The sequence below is a fragment of the Eretmochelys imbricata genome, chromosome 6 (assembly GCF_965152235.1).
Source record: "Eretmochelys imbricata isolate rEreImb1 chromosome 6, rEreImb1.hap1, whole genome shotgun sequence".
NCBI classification, from domain to species: domain Eukaryota; kingdom Metazoa; phylum Chordata; order Testudines; family Cheloniidae; genus Eretmochelys; species Eretmochelys imbricata.
The window spans coordinates 60,279,999-60,294,835 of NC_135577.1; the positions used below are offsets into that span (position 1 = coordinate 60,279,999).

Genomic DNA, 14,837 nt, shown 5'->3' on the forward strand with positions numbered 1-14,837 from the left:
AGTCTACAAGGAATAGCAGACACAAGATCTCGAGAAAGCCTAGAAGAGACAGGGACATGTATTAAAATGAAGGTAACTGAAAGCAATGTCCTAAAAGCACTGCAACAAAAAGTTTAACACTGGGGCTGTTCAAGGCAAACCCCCATCTGTGTCCAAGAAGAGAGATCAGCAACATGAACACACTGCTCCCGGAGTAAAAGGAAGTGTTTTGCTTCTCTCCAAAATCTTCCAGTGCTAAGTGCAAAGTAAAGGTTTGGAATAGGACAGAAGTGACCACACTAGCCCCATCAGAGTTGCTTCTCACATTAGGATCAACACAGCATCAGTGAAAGTTAAATAGCTGTCTAGTGAAGAGTTAATGTAACACTAGGCAAAGTGGACCTCTCTCTTCATCCAGATATTTTATCTTTGAGCCTGTTATTAATTCAGTGCTACACCTTCCACCAAAGTTTAACTCCATAGCTTTTTGTATTTTAGGGATCATCTCATGACCAGAAGTAATGCCAGCTCTAAAATAGGGGTCCTCAAGCTTTTTCACAATGTGGCAGAAAGTCAGTCCCCCAGAAACCTTCCTACCCATTCTTCAACATCATGCCTGTGTGGACTATCTTCCCTCCCACTCACAATCCACATAACATCTGTGGCAAGTAAAGTAATAGGAAAGTAGTTTAGTTTAACCTGTCTTCCAGATGCCAAATCACATACAGAAGTAATGAAAACCAACCAGCATCCTGTAAGCAACCAGCTCTCTGAGGATCAGCAACGAACACTCAACGGTCCACAGCTAGAGAATTTCAGTCTTAAAGATCACTTCTCTTTAGGCTTAATTATCGCCCCACATATTCCTTCTTAACATCTTATATAGTCTGAATTTTTCCTCTGTGAAAATAGCTTAAAATGAAAGTGAAAAACCCTTATGACCCTTTAATGGGTTCTACATGCCTCTCCAATTTTTCAGGTCTTGTAGGATACTCCCATGGCTTCATTTGCAGCCAAGGTTCTGCTTTTATTACCTGAAGGCTTCTTACAAGAGGCGTGTGAATGCCACCTCATACTTTCTAACATCTAAATAGCAATTAGCCTCCATAGGTGACAATGCAGGCTATACTAAGACTGCTTTATTACTAATAAATTTGCAAGACTGAAGTATTTTATCTCTGGAACTTTTCCTAGTAGTTTCACTAGTAAATAAGATGAAAGAAGTTCAAATAAAGAACAGATTCTAGTTCTTTCACAGTCAATTGTTACAATTCAGCACTATCCAAAAAATGAAAGCCTGCTAATCAACTGAAGAAAGTTTTGCAAGACTAGTTTGGTTTTGGCTTGATCAAGACGACATTTATAACTGCAAATCCCCAGATTCATCTGCAGAGATGAAAGACAAACCCTCCCTAGCAACTCTTGGCTGGACAAGCTCCTATAATATGGAGCAGTTGACATATAAAGGATGCCAGGGAAAGGGATATGTCTACAGACCTTATAGGCAGTTTATAGGCAAGAGAGGGGAAGAAATGTGTAACAAAGGGGAAACTGTCTGTAATATTTATGAATCCTATGTGTGCCTCAGTTTCCCTCTGCACTTTGCATTGTAAAAAACATTTAAGTCTCCTGGTCAGACAGCATAGGAGGCATGAGGTAGGGTGTCACCTGGTTGTCTGGATGGAATGAACAGGGTCATAAAACAACTGGCTGAAACGGACCTTGAATCAGAGCAACCAGCAAGACAAAGATGTCCAATGACTGAACCATTAACATCAAACAGCAGAACACCCTGGGGAGACAGATAAGGGGGAGAGGGAGAGCGAGAGCAAGAGATAGACTATCACAGCTTGGCTGGCTCATCATGGTACTGGTTTGACCTGGGTGGACTATGGCTTAGATTAGCACAGAGAGGCAGAAGTTAAAGACTTTCAGCTTGTGTGCGCCACATGACTAATATATGTTACCTTGTTTTGAAAAGGCTGCCTGTTTCACTGTAAATACTCAATGAGTGTGTCATGCCCTGAAGGGGTACAGTACAAACCTGGTGCAGGACTGGCTTGGCTGGATTTACTGCAGAGAGCCATGGAGAGAGACAGGGATAGCTAGTGCCAAAGGCCTAGTCTCAGAGTCCTGGAGACCACGGGCCTGCCCAGGTGGAACTCTCTTGGGTCCATGGGGCCCAGCACACTACATGGGCGTCTCCCATGAGACTGTTTACAAGCTGGGGCACAGACCAGACCCTATGACTAGCACAAGGCTTCCAAGAGATAAGAAAGTGTTAAGTGGGAAGTTCTGAGAGAACATTATAAAGCTATGGACAAACTGCCCAAAGTTTGTTGTGAGATAATGAGGAAGACGCTGTCAAGTGAAAGTTTGGAGTAACACTGTAGAGCAACAGTTGGTTGCCAAATTTAACTAGAAACTTAGGCCATGTCTACAGTAGGAGTGCCAGTATATTATACTACCAAAGTGCTCCTAGCGTGGATGCAACTACAATGGCAAAACTGCACTTGATTGGTTTGGCTGCATCTACATCAGAGACTTTTGCCAGTGCAGTTATGTTGGTCAGGGATCACACCCCAAGCGACATAACTATGCTAGCAGAAGTCTGCAGAGTAGCCAAAGCCTTAGTTCTGTTACCTAAATCTGGCTCCTAAAATATTGAAGATGCAAATAGTGAAGACATTTGGTTTTGAAATGTTTAGAAACATAGAACTTATTTAGCAAATGTAGTACCGTTTCAGCTTCCAGATGACCTCTTCATAACAAGTGCAAATACTAACAACAACACTAGTTTGTCCTAAGCCAGAATGGACACATTACTGGAACTGACCTCTGCTGTTGCTATCTCAGTACTTATATGGCTCCCCACCAATTCAGTATAAAAAAGTTACTGTTCCAAAAAAGTAGACACCTACTGTTTCAACGCGGTTTTACTCTTACAAGTTAAAGCAAACTTTTCTAGAAGATCATTTAAAAATGTTAAATTCTGAGAAATTGGTCAAATCAAGTCAATTTCCAAGGAGGCTCTTTTTGAAGTATTAAAAAAAAAATTAAACCCACTAAAGTTTCTCCTGCAGTTGAGGCACTGTTTTGCCCACAATAAAGAAAGCTACAATACTAGTTGAATGAACCAGCTGAGATTAGACCTGCCAGTTCAGGTTGTTCCCTTTTGTCAATGCAGTGTGCGGTCATCCCTTCTGGAAGGGCAGGATTATCTGTCCACATGTACTTGTTTTGTAGCAGTTTTAAGTCATGTTTAATTTCTAGCTCTGAAAATGCCAAGTTTTACTTGAACTAGATTAAAATTTTTATCACATTTACAATATTTGTGAGTTTCATCACCATGGCATCTGAGCCTCGAGTTTCACCTAAGCAAAGATCTGACCATACTAAAATAGCTTGATAGAAAAGTTCTTCAGAAAACCCAAGAGATGAGAGCAGCAGATACCCAGCTTTTATTTTACAACTCTCAAAGGTGCAACAGAAAAATTAGAGTCTGTAAGATTTCCCTAATCCAAGTACTATAGTCTGTTGAATCAGACCAGAGTAATAAATACCACCTAGTTAGAACTCTTTGGGCTTGTGTAGCAAGTTCTACACTACTAAGTGACAGGTTTCAGAGTAACAGCCGTGTTAGTCTGTATTCGCAAAAAGAAAAGGAGTACTTGTGGCACCTTAGAGACTAACCAATTTATTTGAGCATGAGCTTTCGTGAGCTACAGCTCACTTCATCAGATCTGATGAAGTGAGCTGTAGCTCACGAAAGCTCATGCTCAAATAAATTGGTTAGTCTCTAAGGTGCCACAAGTACTCCTTTTCTTTTTACTACTAAGTGAGAAACTGGAGTCCATTACCAGTCCTGACCTCTTGACACCTGCAAGAGAAGCAATGAGAAATAAGGGGAACTTTAACCATGTCACTTAGTAAAAATTTCTCAAGATGATTAAAGAGAAACACTGGCAGGCTTTAAGTCAATGATTGGATATTCCTCAGCAATGGAAGAGGGCTGGGTACTGTTTTGGGAGGGTAAAGAGAATCTCATTAAGTGATCTGCAGGATGACAACTACCTTGAAGAAACTGTGCCCAAAGATTATGGAAACCCACAGCACAAGTCCTCAATGGAAGAAAGCAAACAGAAAAAGCAGATAGGGAGAAATTAACTCCAAACACCATGGCAAAGACAGTTGAATAAGGTTGTTTCTCTGAGCTAAGACGACAAGATAGCTATACACTAAGGGCACGTCTTCACTAGCAATGTTAAAACGCTGTCGCAGCAGCACTTTAACGTGGTTATGTAGTCACAGCACCAGAGGTCTCTCAGTGCTATAAAAATCTCACCTCCACGAGGGGAATAGCTCCCAGCACTGGTACACCGTCTACACTAGCACTTTACAGTGCTGAAACTTGCAGCGCTCGGAGGGGTTTTCTTCACACCCCTGAGCAAGAAAGTTGCAGTGCTGTAAAGTGCCAGTGCAGACAAGCCCTAAGACGTTCAGCAATAATGTGTTCTTAGTAAGTCTCCCCTGTATTAGTCAATAACTTTGTTCTATATCGGTTTTGCTGAGATCTCACCAAAAAAAACAGAGCAATGCAAATCTAATCTCATTACTGCTATGTACTGAGGAATGAAAGTTGAAAAAAACTCCAGAAAATGTAACTTTTCCTAAATGTACTCTTTGAATGCAATTTAGATGCACTCTGGAAAGAATACAGCAAGTTACTTAGGTGAGCCAAAGCAAACTGACTTTTCATCATGGCTTAGAAAGCAAGAGTGGCTTGTGCTGTACGAATAAAACCGGGCGGGGGGGGGGGGGGAAGAGGGAGGGAAGGAAGGACGGACGGACGGACAAAATGTGGTCAACTTTGGAACAAGTAGGCTAAATTCTAATGCTAGATATGAGAGCTCCAAATGCTGGTGGGTCACAACTTACAGACTGCTTTGCGTCCCCTCCTCCACCCGAGTGCTTACAAATCTATGGGCCATGAAAACCTTAAAAAATGTTAGGCTGAGAGGAACTGAATTCTCCTTCACCAGCACATCAAACATATAGGATCACCCCTAAATGATCACCAGCTGCCTCCCACGCCAGAAACACCCTCCAACCCTAGTCTAGTTCACACACAGCCACCCTTCCCCAACAGCTAGAACTGTCACCCAGCTAGACTTCTTGCTTAACCCCCCTCTCACCCAGGCCTTCCAGCAAGCTACCCCTCAAACTCTGGCGGATCCTCAGGCCTAACCGTCCCCCAGCCAACAACTAACTCATTTTCCTGCCAGATTCCCCCTGCCTAAACACACCCGGGGCCACAAACGCCCTCCCTCCCAAACTCTCCAGCAGGGCCCCACCTCCTCCAGATGCGGCAGCTCGGAGACATTTTACAAGCAGTCCCCCTGCAGCCAAAACAGAACAGTTCCACGGATGGATAGACTCTGGGCCCAAAGCTACGGGTCCGTGCAGCTCCTAAAGCTCGGCTTCGAGGCCAGATAGAGCGGAGCAGGCCGCCCGCCCGGCATTGTTTATCCTCGCAGTCTCCTCCGCCCCCTCCCACCCCCCGAACGCTAGGCCCCGACAGCCCCGCCATCGCTCCAGGACGGGCAATTATCCCCCCAGCTTCCCTTGTCCACGGCAGACCAAGCCAGACACTTACCCGGGCGGCCGCGGCCCGGCTCAGCTGCAACAGCGGGCGGGGCGCTTCATCCCCGGCCAGGAAACAGGCACCTCCTCCTCCAAGGGCGGAGCGCAGAACGCTGCAGCCGACGCCACCAGCCCCCGCCTCCCCTCGCCCCTGAGAGGGAGGCTCCCCCTTCCAAGTGTCAGACAAAGGCGCTCAGAGTAGTTAGGACCCTACGGGGCCAATTCTATGCCCCCTTCTCCCAGTGTCTTCAGGGGTTAGCGGAATCGCCCGCAGCCCCATGGGGTCCAGTTTCTGTTCCCAATCCTGTCCCCAGGGGCACCAGGTCTCCTTCGGTCCTTCAAGACTCATTTCCTTCCTGAGGCACCTGCTGAGGTGTCCCCCTTGGAGGGCCTGGATTCCTCTGCTCCAAAGTTGAAGAGCAAAGGCTTGGCTCCTGCGGGAGAGGATGTGCTGCTCCAAGCCACTTGTCTCCTTTGGCAGCAGCTTGGGGCAGGCCAGACACCCCGCAACACTTTAGGCATTTCTAAGCCAGTCACTGAAGTAGATAAGCACCAACATGCAGTCAGTGAGCCACCAGGTTGGCCCTTGGGATGCATAATTTTCATGGGTAACAATGCCACCTAGTTCCTATATAGTACTTTTCCTCAGTAGATCTCAAAGCACTTCACAAAAAGAGGGCAGTATCATCCTCATTTTACAGATATGGAAATGGGAGGTGAAGTGACCTGCCCAAGGTCACAACAGACCAGTGGCAAGGCTGCAAATAGAAGCCAGGTCTCCTAGGTCCTAGTCCATTACTTCACAATTCTGACACCAAATCACAGAATTTTATCTGCAGGACCCTAGCCCAATAACTAATAGTTATTGTAATATTTAAGCTTTTTAGCACTTGCATACAATGCTAACAGGCATGGCAGGCAGAATCTCTCTCAAAAATGATTTTGTAGCAAGTACTAACTGGAGGAGTTTAATCAAAGAAATGTAGGACTAGAAGGGACCTTGCTCAGTCATCTAGTCCAGTTCCCTGCCCTGAGGCACGACTAAATATTGTCTAGACCGGGGTGCCCAATCTACAGCCTGTACATCGTCCACCAGAGTATTTCGTAAGGCCCGCGACATGCTTCAACACAATATACTAATGACCAATTCATTAGCATTTGGTCATCATGTTTACCTCACTTCATATACTCAAGGAAGTATGTAGAATCTGTTTGGCAAACACAAGGTTGTGTTTAGGTTTATATGGTCCTCCTATGTAATAAGATTGGGCACCACTGACCTAGAACATCCCTGACAGGTGTTTGGAGGATTTTAAGAATTTCTTGCCCTGTCCTCAGTGGATAAGAAGATAATTTGTTATCCTTCTCTTTATAATCAACTTTTACATACTTGAAGACTTATCAGGTTCCCAGTCAGTTTTCTTTCCTTATTTAGAGCTCACCTTTGGCTATAGAGAAGGAACCGGGGTAGCAGTGATGGTCTGGAGCTGTTGGACATTAAAGATGCTAACCTGTGAGAAGATCATAATTTCAGCTACTGCTCTAGAACAAGACATGCAATTACAGCTATCCTGTAGGGCAGATCAATCAGTAACACGTCTAATTTGTTGCTTGACATTTTGAGATGCATGTTCTAAAACAGTGGCTCTCAACCCTTCTAAACTACTGTATCCCTTTCAGTAGTATAATTTGTCTTGCATACCCCCAAGTTTCACCTCATTTAAATATTACTTGCTTGCAAAATGAGACAAGAGTCAGAGCACACTATTACTGAAAAAAATGCTTACTTTCTCATTTATCATATATGAGAATCAATTAGAATATAAATATTGTACTTACATTTCAATGTACAGTATATAGAACAGTATAAACAAGTAATTGTATGAAATTTTAGTCTGTACTGACTTCAGTAGTCCTTTTTATGTAGCCTGTTGTAAAACTAAGCAAATATCTAGATGATTTGATGTACCCCCAGAAGACCTCTGCATACCCCCAGGGGTAAATATACCTCTAGTTGAGAATGTACCCCTGTTCTAGAATAACTAAGTGCCATTTATGACAAAGCCTGGTACAGTAGAAGCTGGGGTGAAGAGTTTCCTCCTGAGAAAAAGTACTGAAACAAGTCATGATCTGTCCTTTTAGCCTTCTGCTCTGCTAGCCTGAAGAAATAAGTCTCCTTTGGAGTATCAAAACTGCTCAGGGAACTAATCTCTGAAGATACCTTTCCACTGTTACAGCTCTCTCATGAGGCATCAACAGCACACATCATTTTCTTCTGTCAAACGTTTATCATTCACTGTAAACGAGCTGCAGAAGTAATTGTTTCAATGATACCTTGCTTCAAAGCTCACAATCCTAACTCAAAAGGCAAGAATCTTTGCAACAACCCACTTCAAGAGACTTCTTAAGTTGGACGGACAACCACAGTAACATTGCCTTTTCATATATGGTCCAAACAAGGTTAAATTTAGACACAAACATACTAGATTTTCCTGCAGCACACATCTGGACCCACTGCCATCTCCCCTTGTGAGAAAATATCCTGAGGAGTGCTGTTCCTCCTACACTGTACAATGCCTGCAAAGATGATGCAAACCTAATCAGTTTCATTCTGTTGTGGAGGGAGGACAGCCATTCAATCCTAAAGGATGCAGCAGCACTTCTAGTAGGAACTCATTTCCCTCCCAACCCTGTAAAAAATCCATAAACCAGAATCATATTACATCAGTTGTTTCAAAGTTAAGAAAATTAACAGCTAATATTCTATAAAGTTAGGAACACAGGAAATTCAGAGTTTAAAAAAAACTACCCTGAATCTCCACTGTTAATGATGCCCCAAAGGAGGGGGGAAATCAGAAGCACGCTGCAACTGTATCTATCCGTAATATACAGCTTTATTTTAGACTGTGACTATAACTTTGAGTTCCATAATCATATATGATGGTGCACTTCTTTATGGCTCTTTAATCATACATCAATGAATCTAAAACTCCTGCGAGATGGTTATCATAGTAACCAATTATTTATTGGTTTCAGAGTAGCAGCCATGTTAGTCTGTATCCGCAAAAAGTAAAGGAGTACTTGTGGCACCTTAGAAACTAAAATTTATTTGAGCATAAGCTTTCAAGGAAGTGAGCTGTAGCTCACAAAAGCTTATGCTCAAATAAATTTGTTAGTCTCTAAGGTGCCACAAGTACTCCTTTTCTTTTTGCAATTATTTATTCTCCACTCTTCATTATAAGACCAAACCCTAAACTACTCATCACCTCAAAGGATTGAATGCTATTCTTCCATCCAAGTGGCCAGCTCTCCCTCTTCCACCACTAGGCACAGAACTAGCTGGTCTTCCCAAACACATCACATGCCTAGACCATGAAGCTACAGCACGTAGACTGCAAAAGTTAACATGGAAATAAGTAACATTTGAAATAGGAGATGTACATATGAAAAAAAGTTTAAAATGTTGCTCTATGGAGTGCATACTTGTTGTTCCAACAAAAAAGAAAGATGGGATTCTTGAATCTCTACAGGGAAGAGAGAAGGTAGTTTGACTACCTTCTCTGGTTTTCCGTAAGTCAGAAATCCAGCTCTTCAAGTTTAACCTGAATTGTTTGTGCACACATGCATCTCTCTCACACACACACACACCATGTTTATGTTGGAACTCCCATCTACTGTTCTAAACTTCCCATCTTGCTGATAATTCTCACAAATAAACGACTAATTGCAAGTTTAAGGTCCTCTGTTTAGAACCACATTAGCGCAATGGACTGCTACTTTTGCTGGCATTTTCCTCTATATAACTTTCTTTGAATGCAATGCAAGTGTTTTAATTTCATTGCAACTCCGTTTGTTTTTAAAAGAACATTTGCAAATTTTAAAGAGGAGAACTACCTGTGCTGAAAGGATAAAAACCTCAAACAAGGCCAAACGTGGAAAGAGAAAGGATGTAGGGGGAGGGAAAGAAATAGGAGAATTAGATCACCTTTTGAATTTATAAGATCAGCTGCTCCAGTGTTAGAGCTTATATTCACTACACTGCAAAATGCATATTTAAAAGGACACACTGGCAGGTAAATTTCCATGGCCTGCAAAGACAAGTCTCCTCATTAAGTTAGTAGAGGTGATACCATGTGACCTCTCTTTCTATCATGAAGAAGCTCCCCTATAGCAGACAATCCAAAATTCAAAGTTCCATTTTTTTCTGAAAATTAGATAACTAACAACAAAAATGTTTTGCTCAACATTTGCAATGCTGAAGAATAGAGTATGCAATTGTGGAAACAAGACACATTCTAAGATAAACAGAGCACCATCTTCAGTTACAGCCCATTTCAAACCCTGTGTGCACATCTGTATACAAAATAAAAATTAGAATCGAGAAAGGAGAGAATGCAGCATAACAAGGCAGCCTACACATGGATTAAAATATGCTCCAATCTAGCACTGTAAATATACTCTATGAGAAATAGATGGCAGAATGATTTGCTTGCAGGGGTAGCATCCAGTCTTAGCTTGTTATGCGCACACAATCTAATTTACATTCTCTATCCTCTTCTGCTGCATAGTACCAAAGCTGTGCTGCATTTTCTGATTGTCACTGACGGCCGGATTCAGCCAAAGTAAAACTTGCAAAAGGTAACAGACAGCCTAGCCTGTCTGCTGATGCTGTGATAAGGGTCACAAGACATCTTTCTACTTAGCAAGAATACCAAAAGATTTGACAGAAATGAGAATATTATTTTCAGGGGCTATCTTGTGACCCACACCACCAAAAAATCAGTCGGAAACTCATTCTGAAGCTAGATCACCAGAATTCAAGACATATCTTAAGTCCAAGTATCAAGAGCTGCAAAGAACCAACTGAGTGCCAAGAGTTATGCCTCAAGAGAGAGCTCAGCTCACAAGACATTAGTTTTTTTTCAAATCACTTCTAGAGGCAGGAATTGTCATGTATCAAACAAACTGGTTTCCACCTAGAAAGTCTGGCCTGATCTAAATTCCATAGCAAAAACTCAAGTGATCATTTTCCGAACTAGTTGTTAGGAAGTCTGTCAGGTGCTAATAAAGCTCAGCATGCCGAGGGTCGCTGATAACCTGCACAGTGACCCAAAGAGTACCTTTAATGCTGCCAGGTAACAAGAGCCCGATACACTACACCTCAGCTCGGAGTGCCCAAAGGGCCAACCGAGTCCCGCCTTGACAACTCACGGAAAGTCCAAGCGTTGCATCCAACACAACTTTCAAACAGGGCATATTCCAGCCCGCAGCTGCGCTAACACAGAGGTGCGAGTACAAGGGAGCACGGCGCCATCAGAGCTGGAACCGCTCGTCCCCGCAGGCCACACGCTTGGCCCCACCTAGCGTTGGCAGACACCTAATGCGGGCGCGCTACGTTCCCCACGGGCGCCCCTGCAGACTCGCCCCACGGCCGCTCCGGGAAGAGGTCGCTGCCGGCCGGGTCGCTCGGTTAGGAGCTCAGCACGTTCTCGGCCTACGGCAGCTCCGCACCCCATCGCCGCAGCGGCGGCTACTGGCAAGGCCCGAGCTCTGGCTCGCGGGAGAGTCCCAAGGGGGCCGGGTTTGTTCTTCCCAGGCCCCCACCTCACTGGGTGGATGAGCCTAGAGCACCGCGCCGGCCCCGCCCCACAGCAGGACGTTAAACTGTCCGCTCACTTCTCCACCCCCCCCCCCCCGGGACCCTGTTGGGCGGCAGAAGGGACATGTCACCCGCGAGCGGGAGCCTCGTGACACGGGCGGGGAAGCCCCCGGCTAGACATGTAAGTCCGGGACGGGGGCGGGGAGAGGACACTGGTGACGCTCACCTGAGCCGGTGCGGCGAACTCCAGGCCGCTCCTCAGCGAGGTTTGAAATCACTAACGCCCCCCGCACCTCGCAGTGTCCTCAGTACCCATTGGTCGCTGCCGGCCCCGCCTATGCCCTCAACCTGGCAACTCATTGGGTAGTTTGAATCCGGTAGAGCTACGTACCGTCTCTCTTCTTTAAAGGGGCAGCTCCAGGCCGCGGTGGCTGCGGCGCTGCATCCGGCATGAGAAGCCCCCACGGCCTGTTCTCTGGCCAGTGCCGGGCAAAGCCCCGCCCGCCTGACTACCCGCGGGTACCGGACTGCCGGCTGCGGCCTGCTAGGGAGCCCGCGCCAGCAGAGTGAGTCGGGCAACGTGAGGAAGGCGCCAGGGTGGGGAACAAGGAGCCGGGCTGCGCCTCTCGCCGCTGGCTTGACAGAGGGAGGAGGAGGCGGTGCGCGCTGCGCCGGGAAGGCAACACGTGACACTAATGAAATGATACTTTATATCGGACACGTAATTGGCCTGCGGAACTCACTGCCGCGAAAACCCGTCAGGAGTTTGGCAGGCTTGAAGAAATCTTTGCTAGTTCGATGACCACTGAACACCCATAATTACGTTAGAGATGATAAACCTACACAGGGGACACATGGACTGCCTGCTTCAGGAGGGGCCTGAGGTGCTAATTAACTGGTTGGTGAAGAAAAAGCTTCCACTAAAAATAATTTTGTAATTGTCCACTTCATGTTTTCATAAGTTTTCCTCTGACTGAGACAAGATACTGGACTTGTTGGACCACTGGTCTGAACTAGTAGAGCAATTCCTATCTAAAGTGATGAAAAAGTAATTATAGTTTCACCTGGGGCTTTTAGTTTCTCCAGCCACTCATTAACCCTCATGGTCTGTCTGTCTACCATACAATACATTATTGCTTAGACAATAAAGATACAAAGCCTATAAGGAAAACAACATCTGAAGCATAAGCAAGGAAAATACAAAAAGTAACTAATTCCTCTCTCCTTTAAACATACCAGTTCCTGGAGACTGGTACTGAAAAGAATCCATGGAAGGTAGATGTGGGATGCAAATGGCAGGGAGTATCGTAGTGAAGGGCCAGGGATTTAAATTTCTGACCTTGGATAGCAGAGTGATATGTTCACTGATGATGCACATACTTTGCTATTACTTATGAGGAAAACAGTCAAAAATCAAACAAATCTATAAAATGAACCAGTCAACAAATGAGGAAGACTTATGTCTGCAGGAGACAGAACTTTCACAGAAGATGGATCAAGACTGGAATTTACTGCTTGAGTAAATAAGAATGACCACTAACCTTGCTGCAGGTGGAACTAACTGTAGAGAAGGCTTGGTCTTCCAAAGCAGACCACAACCAGGTAATTCAGTGTCGGCATGGCAGCTGGGTGTGTCTGAGTCCTCACCTTTTTATTTTTTAATGTTACAGTAGCACTTGCCTCTGACTCCAATTTCTGAAACAAGTTCTTTTTACTGCCGAAACAGAGAGCCAGGCCCAATTCAAACTCATTTCCTAACCTGGCAGGCTTTGGGAATTGTGCACAGAATGCACCTAACTCCTGGGAAGGGTGGGAAGATAGAACCTCTTGTCACAGGTGAAGGAGTTACTGCAGCATAAGGAAGCCTGAAAGGAGATCCACTCCTCTGACAAAAGGAGGGTGGACTTTAACTTAGTTTTCTCAAAACACCCTCTCAAACATCAGCATCCTTACATTTTGTATATATAAAAATATACAGAATTTTAACCTTGTTGCTGTTGGCAGAGTTGAAAAGGATTTTTCTTTTTGCATTTACTGAGAGGTGCTCAGCTATCACTGTGTCAACCACAGTATAAATTCCTAGACAGAGAAGTCAACAGATCTAGGCGTTTATACTGTACTCCACAGTGCGGTGTTCAGGCATCTAAGGCCCAATCTCTTGTCTCATGGGGGAGCCTAATATTGTTGTAAAGGAGAAGTGGCTTTCCAATTGCATTCCAGTATTAAATGCAAACATCTAGGTTAATGGAAATGGTTATGGTAGGAGTTTAGATGTTCCTAAGTCAAGAAATGCACCAGTTAATGTCCCCATAGGAACTAAACTGCCCCACATGTTTATGTGGCCACATTTCATTCTGGCAGCCATCCTTGGACTGAAACTCTTTTTTAGTCAGTCTAGGTTCTACTGTACCTATCCGAGGATATTAGAGCAGCATATACTTGAGTAGTAGTTAGGTCTGTTAAATGAGGCCTTAAGATATACGTACTACTATGCAATGTGACAAGTTAGTATTGTGATGAGCCTTCTGTATTGTGACCAACCTGATTGCCTTCTATGATGAGATAACTGGCACTGTGGCTATGGGGAAAAGCGGTGGACATGATGTATCTTGACTTTAGCAAAGCTTTTGATACAGTCTCCCACAGTATTCTTGCCAGCAAGTTAAAAAGGTATGGATTGGATGAATGGACTAGAAGGTCGATAAAAAACTGGCTAGATCATTGGGCCCAATGGGTAGTGATCAACGGCTCAATATCTATCTCAATATTGGCAGCCAGTATCAAGTGGAGTGCCCCAGGGGTCAATTTTGTTCAACATCTTCATTAATGAGCTGGATCGTAGGCGCCGACTCCGTAGGTGCTCTAGGGCTGGAGCACCCACGGGGAAAAATTAGTGGGTGCTCTGTACCCACTGGCAGCCAAGCTTCCTCCCCAGCCTCCCGCCTCGTCTCACCTCACCTCCGCCTCCTCCCAGCGCTTGCCACCGCCAAACAGCTGTAGCAAGCTCTCGGAGGGAGGGGGGAGGAGTGGGAACATGGAGCGCTCAGGGGAGGGGCCGGGGATTGGGGGAAGGAGCCCAATAGGGGCAAGGAGGGAACGGAGTTGGGGCAGGGACTTTGGGGAAGGGGTTGGAATGGGCTAGGGGTAGAAGGGGGGTCGAGGACCCACTGGCACCAGAAGTCATTGGCGCCTATCATCTGGATGATAGGATGGATTGCACCCTCATCAACTTCATGGATGACGCTAAGATGGGAGGAGATGTAGATATGCTGGAAGGTAGGGATAGGGTCCAGAGTGACCTAGATAAATTGGAGGACTGGGGCAAAAGAAATCTGATAATGTTCAACAAGGACAAGTGCAGAGTCCTGCACTTAGGATGGAAGAATCCCATACACCGCTACAGGCTGTGGACCAAATGGGTAAGCAGCAGTTCTGCAGAAAAGGACCTGGGGATTACAGTGGACAAGAAGCTGGATATGAGTCAGCAGTGTGCCCTTGTTGCCAAGAAGGCAAACGGCATATTGGGCTGCATTAGTAGGAGCATTGCCAGCAGATCCAGGGAAGTGATAATTCCCCTCTATTTGGTACCAATGAGGCCACATCTGGAGTATTGTGT

At 45.0% G+C, this 14,837-nt stretch overlaps 1 protein-coding gene across 3 annotated transcripts in view; it reads right to left on the minus strand.

Moving 5' to 3' along the window:
- Positions 1-11,494, minus strand: part of CKAP5 (cytoskeleton associated protein 5) — a 100,487-nt gene extending 88,993 nt beyond the window's left edge. The window contains exon 1 of one of the 3 annotated variants that reach the window (XM_077818629.1): positions 11,448-11,494. The gene's annotated coding sequence lies outside the window, so the exon portion shown is untranslated. Of the gene's footprint in view, positions 1-5,635; positions 5,661-10,833; positions 10,852-11,447 lie in introns of those variants that run through there. The other 2 variants (XM_077818632.1, XM_077818631.1) reach the window with 2 other exon arrangements.
- Between the last annotated feature and the right edge of the window lie 3,343 nt (positions 11,495-14,837).